Source organism: Equus caballus, chromosome 27 (genome assembly GCF_041296265.1).
Source record: "Equus caballus isolate H_3958 breed thoroughbred chromosome 27, TB-T2T, whole genome shotgun sequence".
Lineage (NCBI taxonomy): Eukaryota > Metazoa > Chordata > Mammalia > Perissodactyla > Equidae > Equus > Equus caballus.
The window spans coordinates 32,928,558-32,954,713 of NC_091710.1; the positions used below are offsets into that span (position 1 = coordinate 32,928,558).

General features: G+C 42.9%; 1 long non-coding RNA gene across 2 annotated transcripts; it reads left to right on the forward strand.

Annotated features, from left to right (window-relative positions):
- Positions 1-1,833: 1,833 nt before the first annotated feature.
- On the forward strand, positions 1,834-25,862 carry LOC111770872 (uncharacterized). 2 transcript variants are annotated; one of them, XR_011433095.1, is made up of 4 exons: positions 1,834-4,531; positions 7,414-7,481; positions 10,554-16,595; positions 17,154-25,862. It is a non-coding gene; the product is annotated as an uncharacterized lncRNA (long non-coding RNA). The 2 variants fall into 2 exon arrangements; XR_002804308.2 differs by having other exon boundaries at positions 10,554-25,862.
- Positions 25,863-26,156: the final 294 nt, after the last annotated feature.

Consider the following 26,156-nt stretch of genomic DNA (forward strand, 5'->3'; position numbering starts at 1 on the left):
GTTGGAAAAGTATCATTTTAACATTGCTAGTAATTTTCTGTTATTTGTGGAGCATGTTTCCTTTGGGGAAAATAACCAGAACGGGCCCCTTGGTCACGCAGATGTGAAGCAATCACCTGCCTCTTGTTTGGGGAAACCCTGACGTCACGGCCGTTGCCTTCGGTGCAGATGTTCCATGTGAGTTGCGCGTTCTGTGCTGTCCTAGCAGGGCTGCATCTTTGCAGGCGTGAGAGACGTTTGTCTGTCTTCCCTCTAACTGTTTTTTCAGTTTCTTTGAGATGTCATTGACATTGATGCTGGATAATTTTAAGGCGCACATTATAATAATTTGACCTACATATATTATGAAATGATTATCACAAGTTTAGTTAACATCCATCCTCTCATATAGATAGAAAAAAAAGAAAAAGAAAAACATGTTTTTTTCCTTGTGATGAGAACTCTTGGGATCTACTCTCTTAACGACTTGCAAATAGTCTTCCCTCTAAACTTGAATTTAGAGTGGCCTGGCCCCAAAAATTGCCTGCTCGTGGGGGATGGGCGAACGTCTTTGTTCAAAGTAGCTCAGAAAGGACCAGCCACACTGAATGCCTTCTCTGTGCCCTCACTCTGCACCATGCACTGTGCTAAAAACTTTACATGGATTGTCGCATTTAATTAGCTCAAAAACCCTTTAAGGTGGGTACCGTTATTGTCCTCATTTTATAGATGAGGAAACTAAGGCTTGGTGAAACTAAACAATTTGTTCAAGATCATATAACTAGCAAGCTGCAGTGCTCAGAGTCAAGCTCTGTCTGATGGCGGTTTCAGACTCTGAAACCACTGTCACACATTCACACGCACTCACACACATGCACAAGAGAGAAAATTAGTATTCTCTTTACTGATGCTGGAGAAAAGATCCTAAAAATGAGTGGGACTAGGTTGGGACGTTGCAATTGGATAAGTCTGTTGGTGGCCCAAATGGTGTGCCAAGCCATTCTCTCCTTTCTCTTCCCTGCTCCATGCTTGGGATGCCGACCCCTGTGGACTGCATCCCTTGGGCCCCTTGCTGACTGGCTGCCAGGTGGATTTGGTACAGGGAGACAGCGGCAGGGCATCAGAGAGGGGATCAAGGTATCAAGGGGGCAAATGGATAACCCCCTCCATGCCTTCTGTTCCTGCCAGTTGGCCCCATCTCTACCTTCAGCTTGCACCCAGCTCTGGTAACTCTATTTCCTCCTTGTCTCTCTGGCCTTAGTGGAGGTAATGTCTTCCAATGTCGCTAGTCTCTGGATATCTTTGTTTTCTGGTTTGTTGCCTTAATCTTGCCTATACATCTGTGAATAGTTCTTCACAAAATCTCTTTATTCAAACCACCTGAGATGAATTCTGTGCCTTCCCAGAACGCTGAATGATAAGCTGAGTGGTTTTAATTAAGACCAAACAAGAAACGTACTGTCAACAATTGTGATTGCCTTCTTTGGGCCCTGGGGGCAAGATCATCTTCACTCATCTTTGGGCTTCAGATGATGGGATCCTGAACTCCCTCTTCTCTGGAGCCAGGGAAAGTTTGCTCTGAGAAATAGGGCAAGAGCGCCATTGGTGGGCAGTTGTCTGGCCCCTGCAACATGGTGACAGGTAGAGGGAAATATTAAGGATAGAAAAAGCCAACAGGAAATTCCCTGTGGAGGCTCATGACCAATGGACCCAAACCACATCAAGTTCAGATTGGTTAACAGTGATCCAAAGATTGGGAAAAGTTACCTCGTTTCTTATAACAACCAGTTTATCAGGAGTTCATTATTTCTGCCCCCCCCCCCCAAAAAAACCTCCCAAATCCGAACACAACAATAATGAAAAAGATACTAAAAGCTTAAGGTTTAGCCAAAAGAAAAGGTCGCATTTAGCTTTGGGGTTTGGGACACCAGTGTAGCAGTCTATTAAAATTTTGATTCACAGTTGTCATCATGTGATTGCAGGAGAGTAAGTGGAATTCTGCCCAAATGCATCCTCTGCAGTAGCCAGGTTATTTTTCAGTCTGTCCTACCTCTTTTCCTTTTGGAACTCTTGTTTCCTGCTTTCCATAAGATCTGTGGGTTCTGTCAATTGAGGGTTCTCGCTGCCTTTGCCATGGGGACAGGCACACAACCCAGTCTGACTGATTAGATTATTCTGGAACCAGTGAGTTGTCCAGGGGCTGACTCAAGGCAAATCAGGATCCTTTATTGATGCAACTATTGACAGAGGAGCTTTAAGGGCAGAATAAGCTCACAGCTGCCTGCGGCCATTTGCTGTCACAAGGAGAAAGACTTTCAGACAATAAAGCTAAACAGAGAGAGATGGACAGACACAGTGTGCCCTTCTCCTTGTTCTGGCCCCTGAATCCAGCAATGCCTGTAGGGCACCCTTGGGCTTTCAATAATATGAGCAATGATTTCATCTTTTAAGAAGGAGCTAGATGTTGCATTTCTGTCACTGTACAGTGAAAAAGTTTTGACTAATTCTCCTATCCTCAAGAATAACTAATTCCAGTCAATACAAGGGAGCATGTTGTTTTTTTTCTTTAAAGCTTTAAAGAAGAGAATTCTTGCTCTTTCACCTGTTTCAGAAGCGAAAGTCCTCCTTGTATTGATCCTTCTAAATCCATCCTGTGGCAGTTTAAGTCAGCTTCCTTTGTTCTCTTCTCACAGGTTGTACAAAGTAGCTGGTTCCCATCTTCTGCAGAGTAATCTTTGTATCATTTAGGCAAGTAATGGGGTACCCTGAAGCCAGTTTCCTCCAGGCTAAGAAATTTGAGGCACTTAAGTCTATCTCAAAGGTTTTTTTTCCAGCACGTTTCTCTCTGAATTGCAGAATTTTGAATCTTTTCATTTGATCTGGAGAGGTGGAGGGAGGTTCCAGAAACTAGTAGAGAAGGTCTTTATTGAAAAAACTTTACTCCAATGATAAAGAATTCTATTACTGTAATTTCAATACTAAATAAATGTTTCAGAAAATAAGGTAGGTACAAAAGATTCACGCAGAAAAAAATGTAAATATATATATCTATAAACCGCTTTTTGGTTCAGTTTCAAAGCAGATGGCAAATTTCTGAGGATGCACTTAGTGGCTGGGTTTTGCCATCTCGTCGATGTGTTGTCAAGGTGAAGGAGGGGCCGGAGCCTTTGATGTCTGCGAGGTGGGGCTTTCTAGGTCTTTCTTCATGCTCAAAAGAAGAGTATTGGTTACTCCCAGTCTCTTTGGAAATAAGCTTTTAGGGAATCAGGCCAAAAGGACTAGAACTTGGGGGAGTGTGTTTCATGCCAGGAAGCCTTAATTAAAGAGTGGGAGGTATAGATTATCTTGAAGAAAGACCTCTGGTAAAGATCTATTTTTAACCTTAATGAATATGCTATTAATTAAAAAGTCTTCCGGATAAGACACAAAGACTTACCAAAAGATTATTGCCTGCTATGTTTAACCTGGGAACATGACACAAAATGCTTTAAACAGGAAACTTATTACATTGAAAGAGAACTTTCTCTTGGTAAAATCATGTTCAGAATAATGAACTGTCAATTTGCTTTAATTACTTTTAAACATATAAACATTTTCAAACACCAAGATAACACTGTGCCCCAGGAAATCTCGGGGTGCAGGGGGCTTGGGGTTCCTGAGATGAGCTGTTATTTCTGATATCCAGCAACAGTTTTGCAGACATGTCCCCAAATAAACTATTTAACAAAACTCAACTCTCTCTTCTCCTCATGTTCTTCTCTTTATCTAACTTCTAAATATAATTCAATCATAGGTTTGAGCAATTTAATTAATTAAATTACCAACGCTTGCCTAAAGAACAGTGTCTATTCTTGGTGAGCTAAATTATTTTGAAGCAAATTAAACATTTAGAAAAGTGGTTTGCATCCCTCACGGCACATTAGCATTACCGGGGGAGCTTAAAAAAAATACTAACATCCTGGTTCCACCCCCAGAGGTTGTGTTTTAATGGGAATGGGAGGGGAGGCAGCCGCTCTGAGATTTTAGCTTGCAGTCAAAGGTAGGATTCACCGACTTAGCGACTGAAAGAAATCACACTGCCAGTTCAAGTGCAAGTCACCAGAAAGCAGGATGGCTTCGCAGGAAGAGCACAGGATGCAGAGTGAGGGGTTGTCATCTCACCTGTACTTTGTCCCCTGTTTGGACTTGATCATGTACTTGGCCTCTTCCTCTCTGTGCAGCATTTCCTCGCTGGTAAAATTGGGATAATTATGCCCAGTTTGCAGAGTTGTTTTGAGGAAAAGAAACACCTTGTACATGAGGGAACCTCTGTAGCAAGAGCTGTTATTAATGTCGTGTGTAACTCTGCCTGGAAAAAATATTTTCTTTCTTATTTGCCTCCCCTCTGCGAATAGGAGTCCAAATCCACATTGTTTCTGGGAACCGTGAATTCTCTGGACTTGCATGGATGGTCCTAAAGGCTATATTGAGGTTGCAGAGTCTTAGGGTTTAGAAAACCAGCACCTGTGACTTCAAAGCTGAAGCAGCGTGGGTCAGTGAAATGAGTTTGAAGGTGAGTCCAGCTTTTTCATGAATTGAGTTACTACCTCTGTTACTATGGACACGTTACCACCTAGCTCTGGGCCCCTCCGCTTCTTAGTTGGTAAAATCAGATTAGACTAGAGGATCTCTCAATTTTCTCCCAGTAACATGAGTCTGTGAGCTTTAAAGATGCTACAAGATCCAAACTAGAGAAGCCTGCAACATTTTTACCTGTCTGGAGGAAAAAATACTGCCCAACCAGCTTCTGCAGTGGGAAGGACCCAAGAAGAGAGTGGATTTTCTTATTCTGGAAAGCTGGTCCTTTTGCAATTAATAGTGGAAAGGAGTTCCATCCTGACTTTTGGCTTGGGGACAGAGTGCGTGAGTCTCCCGGTCAGTCTTGATGGAGAGTAAGGTCTCAGGATTGACATTAAGGTCAAAAGGAGAGCACATCAGAGCTTCCAGGGAGTCTGAGCTCTATGGTTGCCAGGAAAGGGTCTTTTATTGAGTTCACGGAAGAAATGCAATGAAATCGCCCATGTAAGATTTAGGCTGAAATCGCCAGTGCTACCAGGACACTTAGAAGCTCTCCGGGTGAATGGTTTTCAAACTGAGCCTGCATCAGAATCTCCTGGAGGGCTTGTTTAAGCTCAGGTTCCTGGACCCCAGTCCCAGAGTTTCTGATGCAGCAGGTCCAGGATGGAGCCTGAGACTTTGCATTTCTAACAAGATCCCAGGTGATGCAGGTGATGCTGGTCCCAATCTCATACTTGTAGAACCACCGCTTTAAGTCTTACTTCACAAACTCTTGTGTTGCTAAGAATCCCCTGGAGCACTTGCTTAAAAGACAAATTCCTAGATCCCTCCAGTGGGAATACTGATTTAGTAGATTTGCGATGAGGCCCAGGCTGTTCTCGTCATCAGGGAATCTGAAAAAACCCTGACTGGGTCTACTACCATTCCTTGAAACAGAATCACCTGGGAGGTAGTTTTAACAAACACTGCTCCCTGGGACTTCCTCCCACTCTTCAGACTCTGATTCTGAAGAGTGGGCCTGGGAGACTCTGCATTTTAAAAATTTCTCAGGTGACTCTGATGTGTGGCTAAGTTGCCTCATCTTGTAGGTGAGGACACGAGGGAGGTTAAGGCATTGCTCTAGGGTAAGTGGTAGAAGCAATGATAGAAGCTGCATGGCTGGACTCCCTGTGCTTGGTCTACACTGCCACATTTCTTCTTGTCTGGTCAATCAGAGGCTAGGGCTATTTCCTCTGCCATTGACCTTCAAGTGGAGAAGCCCAATGAGTTGGATATTCAGCTAAGTTCTGACACTGATTTTTTGACCCAACTGAGTGTCTTCCACTTCAGTTTAATTCTGACACTAAATCCTGGAATTAGCATCAGATCTCACACGTTGAAAGGCAGGGTCCCCAACAAGAATGCTCTTACTTCAGATGCCAGTCACAGGTGGGGTCCCCAGGCTACCTACACTTCTGTCTGACTTGGCTACAGGTTCAGAGCTTCCCACAACCCCTTCAGGTTTGCTAACTCACTAGAGGGACTCACAGAAACCAGGAAAGTGCTGTGCAGTCGTGTGTTCCTCAACGACAGGGATGCGTTCTGAGAAACGCATCCTTAGATGACTGTGTCATCATGTGAACATCATAGAGTGTACTTACACAAACCTACATGGTATAGCCTACTACATACCTAGTCTATATGGTAGTCATCTTGTGGGACCACTGTCATATATGTGGTCCATTGTTGATTGAAATGTTGTTAATGCAGCATAGGACTGTACTTCCAATCACTATTTTATTACGAAGAATACAAATGAACAGACAGATGAAGAGATACATAGGGCAAGACCTGAAAGGGTCCCCAAAGCAGGAGCTTCTGTCCCTGTGCAGTTGGGGTGCACCACCCTCCTGGAACATTGATATGTTCACTAACCAGGAAGCCCCCCCCTGAGCTTTGGTGTGCAGAGTTTTTATTAGGGTTTTGTTACATTCACGTGTTTGATTAAATCATTGGCCATGAGAAGGAACTCAATCTCCAGTCCCTCTCCCACCCGTGGAGGTTAGGGGGTGGGGCTGAAAGTTCTAACTCTCTAATCACATGCCGGATCTTTCTAGTGTAGTTAGCTCCTTCTTGAAACCAGTCAAGGGCCCACCATAAGTCACCTTGCTAGCATAAACTCAGGTATGGTTGAAAGGGGCTCAGGGACAAAGCTAGATTATATGTCAGGAACTGGGGACAAAGACCAGATATATTTTTTACTATATCACATGCACCCACAGCCTCCCAAACTAGGCTTCCCTTATAAACAAACATAGTTCCCTAGATTCTCATCTTCCACTCCCACACCATCTACAGGGAGTAGAGCAATTCAGCAGATTCAAATGCAGACTGCACAACTGCTCAGCTCATTAAAAAGACATTCTCCTTGCCTTCGTAGAAATAGCTCCAGGTTCCAATTCTGCTGAGACCCCAAGCAATGTGTTTTCTCTCCCGATGTGTGTAGGCGATGTGGCTTCCAGAAGGCCAGGTCCCAGCTGTAACTTTCGCATTCTGAATAATGCAGTTCAATGAGACACACGTCTCAGTTAACAACACTTAACTTTTGTTTATTGCATTGCGACTTTCAAAATACTCTTACTTTTCTAATTTAGGCTCCACAGTAGACAACTATGTAAGGTAGGAGGAGAAGGATAATGAATAATATTATTTATTCAACAAACATTGAATGCTTCCCATGGATGTGTCTAGCACTATTCTAGCCACCAAGGAATAGAGAGGAATGAAATGTGGTCCCTGCTCTCATCAGATGGGGAACCATTTTTCAGATAAATGGAGTGACTTGCTCAAAGCCATGTGGGTCTTCTGACTTTCTTCTCATTACTTTTTCTACTATAGGGTGCAGGGAGCAGGAGCTTTCCTTAGGAGGGTCCCAGGTCATGTCAAGAGGACCTGCCAAGGACATAGTAAGTGCTTCTCTGGGATGCACAGGCCCAAGGTGGCCTTGCACCTGGTATTCGTTTCCTGTGGCTGCTGTAACAAATAACTACAAACTTGGGGTTTAAAACAACAGAAATTTGTCTTCTCACAGTTCTGGAAACCAGAAGTCTGAAATCAGTATCACTGTGTGAAATCAAGGTTTCAGCAGGGCTGTGCTTTCTCCAGAGGCTCTAGGGGCTAATCTGTTCTTTGTCTCTTCCATCTTGTAGTGGCTGCTGGCATTCCTTGGCTTGTAGCCACATCGCTCCAATCTCTGGGGCCAACATCTGTGAATTACTCCCTGCTCCATCTTCAGACCACCTTTTCCTGTGTGTGTGTGTGTGCATGCGTGTGCATGTGTGTGCACGTGTGTGTGAAATTTCCCTCTGCCTCTCTCTTACAAGGACATTTATGATGGCATTTAGGGCCCACCTGGATAAACCAGGATAATCTCATCTCAAGATCCTTAATCACATCTGCAAAGACCATTTTTCCAAAAAAGGTAACAATTATAAGTTCTAGGAGTAGATGAGGGGCCATTATTCAGCCTAGTACTCACCTGTGAACCAAAGTACTGTTTGAGCAGAGGCCATCAATGTTTGTCTTTAATCTACAAAGGAGCCCCTCTCCCCGTCCCCCATGGCCAGAACTCTGGACGTTGAAGAGTGCGTGGAGAATCAGCCCTGAGCAGGAAGGGCCTTTCCCAGATTCCTTGCACAGAGCTAATAGCTGTGGAAGGATCTGGCCCCCTACTTTCCAGTCTAAGGTTCTTTTTGCCAAAAAGTTTTCCACTGAGATCAGGTTTGGGCACTCTGCACATCCAGGGCCCCTACCCTCTGCTCCCACTCCCCTCCTGGGCCTCTCTCCAAAGGCCTATCTTGACTCACTGTCTCCTGGGTTACTGTTGCCGCAAGAGGGGGCGTAGGAGGCAGGGCAGGAGGTTCCAGCCTGGTCTGGTGACTGGACGGGGACACAGAAGGAGCTGAGGATGATCCTTGGTTCTGTCCCAGAGATACCACAGGCAACTACTCCTTCCCCACTCCACCTTCAAGTAGAACTGCAGCAGAACTTCCCAGGGGATGGGTCTCAGTGCTGTGGACAGATGCTGATGAGCAGCCAGAGCGAAGGCATTGCCCCCTCTCATTAGGGCTGGGCTCCAAGGTTGGGCTCTGTGAATGCAGAAGCAGAGGAGCCTTTGAAGTGGAAATTAAGCACTGCTGAAGGGTCTTGGATCCTTAAAAGGAGATTTCTTCCTAGTGACTGATTAGATGGAAATTCTGGAAGTTTCATGTCATACCACAGTATAAAAGCAAAATACTAGTGGGCTTGCCTAAAAGGATAAACAGAGCTGAAGGAAACCTCACCTTCCCCAAATTAGCTCCTCGTGCCAAGATGTCCACTAACAGCCTACCTTGCTGTCACCCAGCTGCAAGCCTGGGATCTCTTTCATTTTCCTTTCTTCCTGATATCTATTGGGTTGTCCATTCTTGGAGACTTGATCTCTGCAATTCATCTCACATCAGCCCTTTTTCATCTTCACTGCCCTATTTCTGGCCCTCATTGACTTTGCCCCTCTTTATTTTAATTACAAAAACAACACAGCTTGTTTCAGCAGGGGCCAACAGGAATGCAAGGAATGCAAGAAATGCAGCTCTAGAAGCTGGAAGACAAGGAAATGAATTCTCCTCTAGAGCCATCTTGATTTTGGCCCAGTGAAGCCGATTTTGGACTTCTGATCTCCAGAACTGTAAGAGAGTAAATGTCTGTTGTTTTAAGCCATGAAATTTGTTGCAGCAGCCATAGGAAACTAATACAGATGGTTTCTTACTGTTTGAATTTATAAATATTTTATTTCCTCCTACCTCTAGACAGGAGCTCTTGATTCCAATCTTCCCTGGCTTCAGTCTGTTCATATGGCCACTCCTCTGCTCCAGGGCATTTAATGACTCCCCACTTCTGAAAAATGATGTCTAAATTCTTTAGCTAGAAGGCCCTCCCTACACCAGCCCTAACCCACTTTTTTAGCCTTAAAATGGACTATTCTGTGACCACCCCCACCCTCAACACTTCCTACATTCGTTACTTGGCTCACGAGTTTTTCAATACATGAAATGCCTTCCTGAGCCCATCTTTGAAGATGGTACTTTAAACTCCAGCTCAAATGGGATCTCTCCCAATAAGGCCCCTCTGTCCTCAGCCCACCCTCAACAAGATGTGATCTTTGCATTCTTCAGATATGCATAACACTTGACCTCTCTCTTCCAGCGAATATCAATTCTACCTTGTATTTAAGTTATATATTTAAATATAAAGTGCCTAGCATGTAAATAATTTGCTGAATTACTTGCTGATCAAATATGTATTGAACTGAATTGAAATGTGAACCATGCCGTAGAACTAGGCTTACTTCCTGTTTGTGTTATAATTTGATACCCATGATGAGATGGAAACACCATTGATTTTAATAACAAAAGATGGACATAGGAAAGGAGGGCAGAGCAAACTAACTGGGCTTAAATAAGTTTCCAGTTTTTCAAATCTCATCCCTGTGTTGTGCCTTTAGAGATTTGAGAATAAATATCATGGTGATTCATGAGAAAAGAATTTGAGAATATTCACTGACCCCAAATTCAATAAAGATTCCCTACTATGATTCCATCATTGAAAATGCTAATACCGTCCCAGGCTGCATCTACAGGAGTGCAAGTCCAGAACAAAGAGAGGATTGTCTCATGTTTCTTTCAGATGCATCTTCTGTGGGAGGTTTGGTCAATGTGATCATTGTTTCCAGGATCTGGTACAGCACCCAAATGACCTGGAAAGCTGTTAAAAAATACAGATTTGTGGATCCCACCTCCAAGAAATTCTGAATGAACAGATCAGGGAGAGCCTAGGGGTCTATATTTTAACCAGCACAAATGGTTTGAGGCTCACTGGTCTAAAATAATCCTTACGGTTGTTTCCAATTCTGGAATTCTATTATTCGGAGTATTGTGTCCAATTTCTGGTTCCATTGTCTCAAGCTTCCTCCTTACTGTCTCTGCTGGTTCTCACCATAGGCAGTCCCAAGCTTTGGTCTTCTGACGCTCTACCTATGGGAAAGGGAGTACCTATAAATTGGCCAACAGGTAAGGTTTGGAGTTTTAGCTAACTGGTTATTTTAGAGTTAGTCACTTAATATACCAAGCCTCAATTTCCCCATCAGTAATGAGGGCTATAACTCACATGTCCGAGACACTCACTTTATTTCCCAGAGATGACTGAAATGGACATAGGATATTATCACAGCAGAGGAGCCACCAAAGACAAAAATATGCAAGTGTTTTTATCAGGTGGTCTTGAGTATGTGAAGGTGAGAAGATCCCAGGTGGCAGTGGCACGCATAGAACTGGCATCTTGTCAATCTGATCCTGTATTCTAGAAGGAAACCTGCATGATTAAAAGAAATCTTGTCGCTCATAACCTTTTCCTCCCCTCAGAGGCAGAAGTAGTGTTAGCTGTTCCCACTGCCTGGGGGTGGAAAAAAGTGGTAGATGGAAGCCACGGCTGGGGAGCAAGATGGGCTTCTTGCTCTGTCCATTCCATATCAGAGATTTACTGCTGCCTCCTAAATAAACAAAGCCATCGGGGCTTTAAAAGCCCAGACCAGACAAATGACCAAGAGGAAGGAGTCATTTTTCAGCCTTAACACTATTTGTTTATTGTGTGTCCACTGTCATTAGCCCCTAAGAGTGAAAGCAGACTGGTCCATTTCATTTTCCTATTATCTAGTTTATGACATCATTAAAATTAATTGAGCGCTCATCTCAACACAGAACAAGCAGGCCATGTGGAGGAGGCAGTGTTCCTGGAAATATACCGGCGGAGGATCTGAGTGTGTTCTCCCTGTCAGGATGGTGCAGCCTGGACCCTTATCCCACGCAGGTCACGGAACCTTAGCTAGGACAGTTGTGCATCATGGTGGTCACTCCATGTCCTCAGCCCTGTTGTTTCTCAGTAGAAGGTACCACAGGACTGAAGCAGTGCTTGGAGTCAGACAGGAGAGAGTAACACAATTTGCACAGTTGTTTCCTACGGATTAAAGAGCAAGTGGAGAGTTTCTGTTTAGGACGACGACAAAGTTTGGGAAATGATGACAAAGTTTTGGTAGTGGTGATAGTTGCACACTATTGTTGAGTGGATTTTTAATGCCACTGAATTGTACAAATAAAAATGGCTAAAATTTTATGGCTTAATTTTATATTATGTATATTTTACCACAGTCTTTTAAAAAAGGGAAGTGGATTGGCTTCTAGATAGACTAGTCCACTGGTAGAGAGGGAGGTAATCAACAAACACTTGCCACCTTATTCCCTTTTGATTTCAAATGGCACACTGAACAAGCGATCTTCTGTCCCTTCTGTAGGGTTGACTTACCTTGGAAGCAGTGACACATGCTGGCTCTTGTTACAGGAACCACACAGGCACTTATGCTCAATGTAATTCTGGGGCGTTTGAGAACAAATGGAACCCCTCCAAATCCTAATACTTATATATGTTTTGGCAAGGCTTGAACTCCTTTTGTGCTCCAAAAGATGGACCTAAGAGTTTGTCTCGGGGTGGACTCTCCTACTTTTCCTACGGGAATGATAAACGGTTCATCTCATTTAATGTAGGTACTCCATACAATTTTTTGAGTGCCACCTCCCCCTTTTTCTTTCACTTCCAGAACTGAGTACTTTAGCACAGAGCTGGAAGAGGTAAAGGCTTTTGGATTTCTGGCCCAGACACACTTCATTCTGCCCTTTTTGAGCCTATGGATGTCTTCACCGCCTGGAGTTCAGACTAATAGGATTGTAAGGTTGGAAGAGGCCAAAAGGTTCCCTTGTTATCTTCTGTACGATGCCTATCACATGGTCACAGTCGTTGGTCAGACACATCTGGTGTGGCTCATATCTTTGAGAAAGGTCACACCCTGTGACCATTACTCGTGTTATCTCCTCAGAGAGCCCCTCAAAGTTTCAAACGTAAACACATTTCTAAAGTATCTTCCAGAAATCCAGAGGCTTATAGTTCTGCTATGTCTGTGTTGCGTTCAGATTGGGTTATTTTAATATTCCAAGAAGACACTTTCAGGTTTAGAAATTTCAGTTCAATTCACATTTTCTACTTGTAATTTCTACCTGGAAATTACGTATGGAAGCTGAGTCACCTCCCTCGCTCCTGGAGCCTGAGGGCAGTTGCCAAGGCCTTCCTCATTATTCAAACCACCACACATTCACACGAATGCCAACAGCAACACTTGATGCATGTAGAAGATTTTCATGCTCACAGGTCATGAAATGCATCAGAATGCTTTCTCTGCATCCCGTACACTAAGGATTTATGGCTGTCTGCGTGCTGTATTTCTAGCCACTGTATTCTGAAGGGAAGCATCCTGCCCTGAGGTAAAGACAGCTTCTTTATTCATATTAGAAATGATAGCAAGTAAAGGGCAAGAATTTTTTTAAAAATCTCACTTCTGGTATGTTCAGAATGAACATCTTATTGAAATAATACCTTTTAAGTGCTTCCTTTTGCTGTTCATTTGGGAAGATATTCCACAGACTGTACAGACACCCTCAAATGTTGCCTGGTCCGAAATCTTTTATCTGTAGCTTTAGAAGAACAAAGGGTATGACATATGGAGAGGAGAAACCAGCGTGGGGAGGCATGGCTGGGGACAGGGACGGGAATGTAAATCACATAACCGATTCTTACCTCAAAACAGTTTTGGTTGGTTTCTACCTGTGGGGGGCTGTCCTTGGGTACAGGAGGGAGATTACATATGGGGTGATTAAGGGCATTGTAATTCATGATGTGATTCATTGATAGTAACGCAGAATTGCCAGCTTTGCAAATCCCACCCCTTGACCAAAGCCATACGTTTAAAAGGAATAAAGGAGGTGGGTTTTATTTTTACATAGCCATGGTTAGTGTGGATTGGACTGCGTCCCCTCCAAATTCACATGTGGGAGTCCTGACACCCAGGGTCTCAGAATGTGACTATTTGGAAATAGAGTCATTGCAAATGTAATTAGTTAAAATGAGGTCATACTGGAATAGAATGGGTCCCTAATCCGACATGACTTGTCTCCCTATAAAAAGGAGAAATTTGGACACAAAGACACATAGAGAAGGGAAAATGATGTGAAGACACAGGGAGAAGACAGCCATCTACGAAGGACATCAAGGATTGCCAGCACACCATCAGAAGCTAGGAGAGAAACATGCAAGAGATCCTTCCCTCTGCAAAAAACAAGACAACAGGCCCCAAATGGAGTCGCTGATGCTAAGCCCGTGTCACCAAACCAAGACTTAAGTTAATTACAGTATTAGCTCTCAAAGAAATGAAATCTTAAACCAGTCGATCAGGAATTGCCTGATCGGCCCTAGTTGGGTAATCTGCCTGATAGACCCCTACCGTCCCCTACAGGAAAGTAACCTTGCGATAACCAAGCCACTTGTTTGCCTAATGTAACTTCCTTGTTCCTGCTCCTTTCTGCCTGTAAGTCTTTCATTTTGTACATAGCTCCTCAGAGCGCCTTTCTATCTGCTAGATTGGATGCTGCCCAATTCATGAATCGTTGAGTCAATAAGATCTTTAAAAGGTACTCAGTTGAATTTTGTATTTTATGCCTCACAGTCCTCAGAAGGAACTAACCCCATTGACACCTTGATCTCGGACTTCTAGCCACCGGAACTTGGAGACACAAATTTCTGGTGTTGAAGCCACCTGGTTTGTGGCAGCCTGAGCTCACTAATGCAATGGTCACCCTAAGGGCGTCCAGTGCTTACATTGTTTTGCAGTCATAGAAGCTGTAATACCTTACAGTGCAATTTTATTTTCAAAGCATTTGTCATTAGAAATGTTTCTTAATATCTTGCCTTCTATCCTGTTCCTCTTATACTCACCTCATGTACACATGTAGATTTTTATAGAATTCAAGGTCTTTCTCTACTCCCAATTCCTAATGCTTGGGATTCCTATGCTCAGCCCTTGAAACTTCTCCAAAGACTTAAGAATCTTAGCATCTCAGTTCTGTCATCTTAAAATATCATATCGCAGGTTCCTTATTACATGTCCCACTTTTGACTTCCAATCTGCCCACCTTTCTACCCACCTTGAATTGCTCCTTGCACACCTCTGTCCTTTCTGAAAGTCTGAACGTCTCTGGGGTTATAACGGAAAGGTCGATGGGAACCTCCACAGCTTGCTGGATGTGGCCTCTTCACTTACATGGTGCCGGTTGTTGGAAGGGGTCTGGTGCAATTCTGTGGACTCTAGTGAGATGACAGGGCAATAGGCACCCCATACTTTTCTTGGTGCATATCACATTTGCTTTTGGGGCAGCCATAGGTTCTCTTTTGCTGGCCTATTTCCACATGTCACACTGCAAGTGTGATCTAAGTTTGGATGTTTTTGCATGTTGCACTCACAATCTGATCCTATCCACCTTTGAAGTATCATTTCCTTCCAGAATTATTTTGATGTTGAGCAAATTAAAAATTTTATATTTATAACTTTGTATTTCTATATTCATACATACGCACTAAGTTGGCAATTTTTAGGCTGATAGATTTGTTCCTGTGGTCAATCTAGTGAGCCATACTCTTTGAATACCATGGTTGGGGTTTTTGGACCAGCGTTTTCTGTGGTGAAGACATGGCTGATGCCTCTATTACCTGTAGGCAGCTGGGTCTCCTCATGACAGTCTTAGCTCAGTGTAACCTCAAACAGGATTGAGAGTCAGTTATCCTAAAAGCATGGAAAAGTTATTCAGATGTTTGTTCAAGTCTCTTGAAAGGGCATCAAAGAGTAAAACTCAGTACACTGAATGTCATATAGCAACACGCTGTAACGTTCTCTACCCGACAGTGCTTTTCTTCTCTTCTCCATCTCTCCTGCACAGCATGACAAATGGACAAACTGACAAAGAACAAATCCAGTCTGCCCCTCCCCTCCCAACAACTCACACCTGTGGATCCCTCTCCCAGCCCCTCCCCCTCAGGCTGACATTGTTATCATGCAGATTAGTTTAGTCTCTCCTGGATTTTTCCAGATGTCATTTTTCACTCCTATTTAAATCTATGGTCTTCAAACTTTTGACTGTTTATTGCATCCACAAAACCTAATAACCAGAAAGAGAAAGTTTCAAAATGTTTATGTACCATTGATGTATATATTTTGTCCATTAAAAATGTGCATAGAAGAAATTGTTAAAGTTTGAGACTAAGGTCATATTTATATCTCATACTATATATACATGTTTTAAAGCAGTTTATTGACAAGTTAACAAAACTTTGCCCTCACAAAGGAGCTTATGAATGGTAATTTTCAGTGGAATGGTATGATTGCAAATGCTTCATTATTTTAGAATACAGTGGCGTAATACTTGTGATACAGTAACTCTAATTCAGGTTATAGGTTCAGTTCTGTCTCTCTCCCTCCTTCGCTCTCTTTCTCTCTTTGATACTTGACTTTATTGCTTATTACAGCTGAAATAGTTCCCTTGCAAAGATGCGCAGAAACAGATGGACTATGTGCCCCTTTAGAGGCTCATTTTCATTCCACTCCACTGATTATGCAAAGGTTTTTGCTTAAATTCTGCTAGTGAATTTTATCTTCTCTGATGTCAATCAGTTGCTCTTCCTGACTAATCACAAAATATTTCATTTTCATACTTTTGACAAAAGGTTCAAAACTCACTAAAACTCTGAAGAAGTTTCAGCAGAGTTTTGATAGTTTCTTTAAGTATGCTGATATGAGGTTTTATAGGTGGCACAGAATTTTTTTCAGGTAAAAATTAGACTATATAGACATGGAAATGTTTCCAAATATCCACTTTCAATTTGTTCTTTTCATAACATGTAAGTCTTCAAAAAGCACTTTCTCACGGATTGACCAACTTCTTTTCACATCCAATAGGTCATCTCTGATTTTTAAAATACCCCATGATGTGAGCAGATGAAGACTCGCTGAGGAGTAGGAAAAATGTCAGCTCTTCCATTGCCTTGACGTTCTCTTGTGTTTGCATTATTATTATCTTTAGTTGACTCTTTGGGTTGTTTGACTTTTTTAGGTGAGTTTTCTGTGGTAAAGATATGGGCAATTCCTCGAAGGAATTGTTTTAAGCCACTTGTTTTTTTTGTGAGGACTAGTTTAATTAAATCTAGATAACATGATCCATAAGTCCACCTAACCAGTAACATGTCTACCGCAATATCTTTCAATAACCTGACAGCTCATGGCTAAATGAGAGGCTGTCATCATCCTCCTTGATCAAAGACTCCCCACTCTTTTCTTAAGACACTGGGAATGCTACAGGGGTGCCATGACTGTGTCTGGAACATGTAGACTAAGTGAGGGTGCCAATTCCAACATAGATGTTAGTATTAGTTAAGTTAAACATTTATTTTTTAGATAAAACTAAATATACATGAAAATTCCAACATTTTCCTCTGCACCCCTGTGGATCAACATCGGACACCCCATTTTGGAGATCACCGATCTGAATCAGCACCACAAAGTCACAGAATCCAGAGAAACTCAGAAACTGCCTTGTTGGGGGAGGGTGATTGGAAAGGCTATGACATCCTCTAATACTTTTTATTATATTTTGCTATATTGCTTACAATAGCTTTGGGAAACACAAGGGTCAGATGGATCACCAGTGTCCAGTCAAGAGAACTCACGGCAAGCCATCCAGCCACATCCAGGATTACTGGGACTATCTATGTTCATTACCTCGAATCGCTAAGTGAGTCTTTGTTCCGTTTTCATAAAGCTGTGCTGCCCTTGTGTTATGACTCCAGTGGGACTTCTAAAGATAAGCCAGAATATCCAACAACAAACAAGTTGCCAAATCTATCAGACTCATTTGTTAGGACTTTTTTATTAAGTTAAAGAAATACAGGGTTCAAAACTCATAAAGACTTTTGCAGGGCTCATAAAGTTAATGTTCACACTGTCTCTAAGGATTCCTTGACCATGATTAAGAAAAACAAACAAAAGAAAAATCTTCTTATTTCCCAGAGCCCTGGGAATATCACAATGGTGGTGAGGTTCCAACAATTTGGAAATGTTTATCACCCTTTATTTTTTCAACACACACACAAACACACACACCCCTACATTGGTTTGTTTCTGAGTGATATGCAAGGGAATAAAAAATCGTTTACTGGGGCCAGCCCTGTGGCCAAGTGCTTATGTTCACATGCTCTGATTTGGTGGCCCAGGGTTTCGCAGGTTTGGATCCTGGGCACAGACATGGCACGCCTCATCAAGCCATGCTGAGGCGGCGTTCCACATAGCACAACCAGAGGCACTCACAACTAGAATATACAGCTATGTACTGGGGGGGCTTTAGGGAGAAAAAGAAGAGAAGGAGGAGGAGATTGGCAACAGATGTTAGTTCAGGTACAAATCTTTGAAAAAAAAAAACACAAAAAAACCACTCAGAGTAGACCAAAAGTGTCCTTTTCACAATGTCTTAAAATGTACCAAGATTAAAAAAAAGAAATCATTTGCTAAACAAGTCCTAGTGTGAGCGTGTGGAGGTTATCAGTTTTAAACACTTCATGTAATATGAATTGCAAGTAAGAAGGCTCTCAACTAAAATGATTTTTTTAAAGTGATGCCATAGAAGAAAGTGTGGTCCCAGAATCTCCTGCATCAGTATCACCTGGTGAGACCTCTCCCCCAGGATTCTGATGTAACAGAGGAGTAACAGGCTTCCTTGGGTGATTGATATGGCCGCTGAAGTTTAAGAACCATTGATCTAGGCTGTGTATCTATAGAGATAAAGATGTCAACCCAAGTGTGTACACAGTACAGATCCGCTGCAGCAGAAACAATTACTTCTTTCTTCCAGATCCATTCACGGCTTCTATTCATGTCAAAATACCTCCTGAGAGTAGGCAGTTATCACAGCAATGAATCTGTTTCCTCAAGACTCTTGGCTGACACTACCCTGACCTGCCCCCACCTATGTCACATCCTATTAGGTTTTGTCGTGGAGGCATGGCACTTGTCACAGAGTGACACACATTGGGGCAGAAGCTTGATAGGGCAGGCTGAGCCAAAGCAAAAAGTAGAGATGAACCAAGATACAACTTTTCTAGAAAACTCTCTGAAACAAAATCAACTCTGTGAGACAAGACTTCGGGGAAAGCTTGGCTACTGATGGAGGTGAAGCCTGGTAGGTCCAGGGTGGGGATCCCAGAGGGATGGAGACAAAGATAGCTGGTTCTGAACCCAGGTTCTTTGACAAGCATTTCCAAGCATGTGTTCCGAAGAGCATTAATCCTACCAGTGCTCTGGGAACAAAGGGTCTCAGGGTTCAAACCCTTTCTTGGACATTCTAAATCTTTGTTTTTAACTTTCTATTTTGAAATAATTATAGACTCACAGGAAGCTGCAAGATAGTACACATAGTCCCGTGTATCCTTCACCCAACTTCCCCCATGGGGACATTTATGTAGCTGTCGTACAATATCAATCAGGAAATTGACACCGACACACTCCTAATAACTGGACAGCAGGCCAAGTTCAGTTTCCCCATTGTTTACATGCATTCATTTATGTGTGTGTAAATAGCTCTGTGTAATTTTATCCCATGTATTGATCTGTGTAACCATGACCACAATCAAGGTATAGAACCATTCCATCACCACAAAGGGACTTTCCTACATTACCCCTTTGTATTCACACACCCCTCTCTGTCCCTGAGCAACCACTAATCTGCTCTTCATCTTTATAATTTTGTCATTTCAACCATGTTATACAAATGGAATCATATAGTACACAACATAACCTTTTGGGATCAACTTTTCACTCAGTATAATATCCTCAAGTTTGGTCCAGGTTGTTGCAGGTATCAATAGCTTATTCCCCTCTATTGCTGCATAATTAATATTCCATGGTATGGATGTACCAGAGTTTGTTTAACCATTCACCCATTGAAGGATATTTGGGTTGCTCTCGGTTTTTGCCTATGAATAAAGATGCTATGAACATTTGTGTACAGATTTTTGTACGAACATAAATTTTTATTTCTTCAAGATAAATGCCCCAGAATATAATTGCTTGATTGTATGGTAGTTGCATGTTTAATTATATAAGAGACTGCCAATGTACCATTTTATATTCCCACCAGGGAAGTAGGAGAGAACCAGTTTCTCCAACATTATCATTGTTTTTTGTTTTAGCTGTTCTAGGAGGTATGTAGCAATATCTCACTGTAATTTTAATTTGCAATTCCCTAATGGCTAATGATGTTGAATATCTTTTTCACGTGCCTGTTATTCATCTGTATCTCCTCTTCAGTGAAATCTCTGTTCATGTCTTTTTCTCCAGTTATAATTGGATTTTTTTGTTTTATTATTATTGAGTTTGAGAGCTCTTTATATATTCTCTGTTCTGGTCCTTTGTTAGATATTTGATTTGCAAATATTTTTTCCCAGGCTGTTGGTTTCCTCTCCATTCTCTTAACTGGATCTTTCACAGCACAAAAGATTTTAATTTTAATGAAGTCCAATTTACTTTTTCTTTTGTGGACAATGCTTCTGGTGTCATGGCTAATAACTTTTCACTTGGACCTCAGCCCAGAAAATTTTCTCTTATATTTTCTTCTGAAAGTTCATAGTTTTACTTTACCTTTAAAGTAAAGTTTAATTTGATCTGTTTAAATGTTATATATAATTCTAGTTTTACACTTAAATCCGTGATTCATTTTGAGTTAATTTTTATATAAGGCATGAGCTTTAGGTCAAGGTTCATTCTCAATGCTTTTTAACATTTTAAGGGCTAATTAAAGTTCCATAATCAAAGACATCTATTTTTAAGTTTAACCTGAGTTCCCCAAAGTTGGCCATCTATCCATGCAGCAAATATTTGTTGGGCTCTTTCTACGTACAGTCACAGGGTTGGGCGCTGGGGTAGAGACAGCATCTCTGTTCTTCATGAACTATTTGTGTATGCCTAGTTTGCACAGCACTCTTGGAATTGTATTTTGTGGAAATCCTTTAGGGAATTCTTTTTGAGACAGCAGACAGACTCAGAGGCTGAGCTGGATACGGGTATAAGAAATGAGAGATGCAAAATCAGAAGAGTGCCCAGGCAAGAGCCAGCATGGAGGGCAATCTGGAGTCAAAAGCCAGAAGAGTATAAAAAAGAGCAAGGGCTCAGGAGCTGGAGAGAGAACACCAGGGACAAGTCATGTGCTGGTGGACCGCGGCTGTCTGCGCCCCGCCCGCATCTTCACTTTTGAAGATCTTAGTTGCCTTTTTCTGTCCTTATTTGCTGGGCTCCTCAATGCCAGTGTCTGGCTACAACCAGCTATATTATACATGTGTATGTAGGTATATGTATGTGTCTATATATATGCCTGCATATACCTACACACATATATGTATATATACACCCATACACATATATGTATAACATACATATAATACACACACATATGTATATATATGATATATAAACTTAAAAGTTTTTTAATGTAAAAATGTTTTCTAGTTCATACCATTTTGGAGGTAAAATCTATGGTCACAGTAACCCTTATAGCACACTTATCTGGCATTTCAGATGCCTCACATCCTCTCCAACCGTTGTGGAAGACCCAACATGTTGCTCTGTGCTCCACAGTCTTTCCCAGTGTCTTGAAGAAGGACACCTGAGCTCTTTCCTGTTCCAGCTCACAGTGGCAACACCTCACTTGGATGTTGGTGTCAAGAGTGCTGCCGATGTTGCTGGCTCTCACTCTGCCCGCACCAAGGGAATGTCCGCCACAACTCTGCCTCTACTGAAGAGAGCATTTCTGATGCGCAATAGCTTTTAGTGTTTTCTTTCTACTTTCTGTCTTTTTCTCTAAGACATGGGCATTGGTCCGTGGGGCTGGCCTAAGGTGAGGTGTCCATTACTTAGAGTCACCTTGCTCCCTGAACTTGCCTCATGGTCCAAGAACCAAAGTGTGTCCCTGCTTGTCCTCCTCGGGCACATCAGTCCCCTTGCAAACAGCTTTCCCGTGGGTCCTCCGGTCATTTAGAAATGCCCTTCCTTATCTGAATCATACTTCTGGTTCAGGCCATTTACAAAAGAACCTGCTGTTCTCAATTTACAGGCAGGTAAATTCTGAAAATAAGCTGGTAAGCCATTCATTTAGAGTTTGGGCCTCACATCCCATAGCTACAAAATTATACATCATGGCAGAGTTCCCAGGCCAGCCCACAAAAGCCTACTTATCCAAAACGCAGCTGAACTGAGGTGATAAAGCTATGTGCAGCCTAACCATGCTTACCAACGTGCTTCTGTTGGAATGCATGTCTTGTATCAACCAGGAAGCCAAGAAGATAGAGGGAAATTAATCTTGAATTTAAGTCTATTTGGTTGTTGGGATTTCGTAGCCAGGTACCAGTAAACCAGGCCCCAGAAGGGGGAGGAATCTTAGATGGAGAAGCCCACAGAGTCGTTTATCAAATCCTGGGAGCTTCCAAGGAATGTGTAAAATTATGGTTTAGGTATATGGAGGTACAGCCTTAATATAACCCCATCTGACAAAGCTCTGCAATGTCTGTCATCTTGGGATGAAGTTGAAGACCCAAAGTCAAGAGAGGATGAAGGCACCCTGTTTGGGGTGGCACCAGGTTCTGGAGCATGCCTAGATGAGTAGTAGATGGGCAGAAAGGCAGTTGAGGCTCTAACAAAAGCAGTGTACTCTTGGCCACCTGGTTCGGGAAGTGGTTTTATTCCATCTCGATTACAACTACATCATGTTCTCTGTTCCTAGCAGATGGGTTTCTCTTTTAGATTTGCCCACTCCCCACTTCTCTGTATAAGAACATCCTTATCTCACACTGATCAAGAGAACAGGCCATTAAATAATATGAGGAAAAATAACATTAGAGAGAGATTATCTTTAAAACTGACCAGATGGCAGAGACATCTTGACCAAAGGGGAAATAATGGATTGAGTACCTACCATGTGCCAGTCACTGTCCTGTGTCTTTTCACCTGCATATCTTTATTTATCCTCCTAAAAATCCTAGGATGTGGGCATTATTATCTCTATTTAAGTGATGAAAGCTGAAGCCTGAGGGGTTATGCTAGACTGAGGATCTTGGACCAATAAGTAAGCGTCATTGCAGGGCTTCCAACACAATTTCTGGCTCCAGAGTAATACTCTCTCCGTGACCTCAGCACCTCCTACCATAGAAATAGAGCATTTCCCTGTCACTACCCTAGAAACAAATACATTTTACTCATTGTTTTCAACCAGTAAAAAAAAAAAAATTATTCAAAAAGCAAGGATGATCCTATTTCTCTTAGCTACATATTCAAAAAAGGGAAGATGATGAATGCGCAAAGTAGGTTTGGCATTGAGCAGGCTTAGCTATACGCTGCTGGGCAGACTGAATGAGACGGTCAGTTTCCCGAGAGCCCTGGCAGATGCTGGCACTTGTGAAATTGACACTGAGCTAGCCAGCACTAACGAGGAAGGAGCCGGCCCACTCCTTTGACTATGTGTGGTACCCAGCTCAGCCAGAAAGAAGGGAAGATTATATGTATTATTTTATAATAGAGAGAGAAAAAAAGGCCTGTGATGCAGAGACAGTGTTTGAGCTTTTTAGATCACAAAAAAAGGGAGCTGGGACATCCACTCTGACAGAACCCATATTAAATCGAACCACAAAAATCATATCGAAGCCAATGCATAGAAGAGAGTTGTGTTTCCAGTTAGAAGACACACACACGCACAAATCCAGTTTCTTTCCGGTTCAGTCTCTTCGATAACAGCGCCTCCTGGCGCCCGTGCTGCCTTAGAATCTCCCCCTAGTGGAAAGCTGGCACATTTCAGTGTCAAGGCTTGTTGGATTCACAATAGAAATGGGTCAGGGTTTCCATTTTAAAATGTTTCTTTAGTTGGGGCTGAGCAAAAACTGATACCAAAACAAGTGGATTTTTATGGAACGCAGGTAATAGAATTCTTTCCCCTCCCCTCAGGTTTATGCTCAGGAAATCCTAATAGACCACACACATTGAACGTACAGGAATAACTCAGCCGTCTCATTCATGCCTGTGCACGTATTAGTCTTGCTCAATCCCTCGCCTCCAGGGGGACCCAACAACAATATGGATCCCAAGATGTGGTAAACACAACAGAAAAACAGAGACAATCCATTAGAAGGGCCCTTTCTAACCCCTGCTAAGGCCTGACTCTGTTGGGTAACATTCCACTTAAGTGTCTGCACCGACTTTCTGCTTGAGGGTTGCCCTTGGCTTACACTCAAAGGGCTGCTGACAGGATCCGTCAAGTGACAGTTTTGTGTGCCCTCTCCCTCTTACTTCACTAATAGGTGAGCAACTCGAGCCAAATATGAGGAAGCCACTTGCTCCAAATCACAGTGGGAAGCTGAGCATATGACCGCTATGGAAAATAATGGGGCACCTTCTCATCATGGCAAGCTGGCCACCAGCAGTGCCATGGAGCAGCCCTCAAAGAGAACCGCTGTCTCTCCCCTGATGAGCTGGACAGAGGGATGTGGGTCACTCTGCTGGCCAAATACCCTGCTCCCTTCTGGAGCGATCCAACTCCCTGTTAACTTGGACCCCTTCCAGGAGACAGACATCCTATACTAATGTAACCCTCAAGAAGAGGGAATGAAAGGTTTAACCACACTTTCCAGGCTGTGTTACCAGTCTCTGTACAAGCGAACTCTTTGAATTCAAAAGCAGTGCAGCTTTTGATGTTAGGAAACAGGAAAATTACGACAGAGAAAAGGGCATTTGAGTAATAGCTGAAAATCTTCTGGGGAGTGCTCATTCCCATTAATGTGTTAGCATTAGGGCGGCACCTAAGTGGCAGAAAAAGTCATCACACAGCCATCTGATGTGTTTCCAGCTCTCACAGAAAGAAAAATTCTTGTGTTGCATAAATTTGTGCAATATCAATATTGAAAGAAAGAAATAAGGAAAGTTATCAACACGTTTTAGGCGCTGAATTTTGAGAGTTTGTTGATAGAGAAGTTGAGCATTCTGAAATTAGCACATTAGCATGAATGTGGCAGAGGAAACCAGCCCGGGGAGACTCGAGAAGAGGATGAGGGACCTGGAGATAAAGTAGAAGGATGGGAGCAGAGAAGCTGTGATGAGGGCCAGGCTGCCAGACCCACACTTCGCCCTTCTAACAGGGGCTTCCCAGGACCTTGGGGTCAGGGGTTAGCCATGAACTTCACTGCACCCAAAGGGCTCCCTACTGCCAGAGAACAGGGAGGGGAGGCAAGGAAGGCCTAGGCAAGCCTGGCTGGGGAGGGCTTCCCTGGGTCTTTGTGGCGGACAGGAACTCCTGTCCACACTTGAGAGACTGCAGAATCTAGAAAGCACAGAGTTGAGCAAGAAGCTAAGGTCAGGGAACCAGACAAGAGCGTCTGAAGGGATCTAGAAGTGGATATGAAAAGTTGAGGTGTTAAGCCAGGGATTAGAGCCTGGGGATCAGCGGGTCTGGAGGATGAGTGGGAGGCCAGTGCTGGACAAACACGCTGACCAGGCACTAGAGCCAGTGCTGGCTCGGGGGTGCCAGCTACAGCCGCCTCATGGGGGGCTGGCTGCGTGTGAAGGATCCAAGCGCTTTAAAAAGTTGCCTCCCTAAGCCATGGAGGTGTCAGCCAAACCTGCCTTTAGGAGTGGCAAGAGGGGTGTGTCTGAACGAGTCCTTCTACTGGCCCTGGTCCTGGTTAAGTGTTCACATGTGTCCTTAAGTTAAATTGATCATCCAGAGGTTGGTTTCATTCTTTCCTTACCTTCTGCTGTCTCCCTGAATCCATGCAGAATGGAGACCCCTCGAATACCGTAAGAGGAGGTATGTGAGTTTGGGTTGCCCCAATTGGTCCTGTGAATTTATTTCGTCGAGTCATCAGGGATTGGTTCAGATTGGTTGGTTGGTGAAGTTGTTAGTTAACCAGAAGCTGAGAAGGGGAGAAAGCATTGTAAACCCCACCTGGTACGAGCAGTGTGCACCAAACTTCCAGGAAGCTCCCATCTCTCTCCAGCACGGTCCTCGCAGGGAAGTCTCTCCATCCCGCAGGATACAGATGCAAGTTTACAAGCTCTGGAGGGCAGGGACCATGTGATGCAATCCTTTATGTCCAATACGTCATTATCTAACATGGCAGCCACTAGGCACACGTGGCTACTGAGGACTTCAAAGTGGCTACTCTGAACTGAGACGCGCTGAATTCAAAGACAATGTGGAAATATAATGGAAAAGATCTCATTAGTATGTTTTTATATCAATTACATGTTGAAATGATAATATTTTTGTTAAATGAAATATATGAAAAGTTTCTTCTATTTCCTTTTCCTCTTTTAAAAATAGGCTTTATTTTTTAGAGCAGTTTTAGGTTCACAGCAAAACTAATGAGAAAGTACAGAGTTCTCATCTATCCCTTGTCTTCACACATGCACAGCACCCCACGCCCCCGTCAACATCCTGCACCACAGCGGTACATTTGTCACACTCGATGAACCTCCGATGACACATCATTATCACCCAAAGCCCATATCCTTTTCCCGTTTAATGTGGCTATTTGAAAATTTCAAACTACACCTGAGGCGTTATATTTCCTAAGGGCAGCACCTCTCT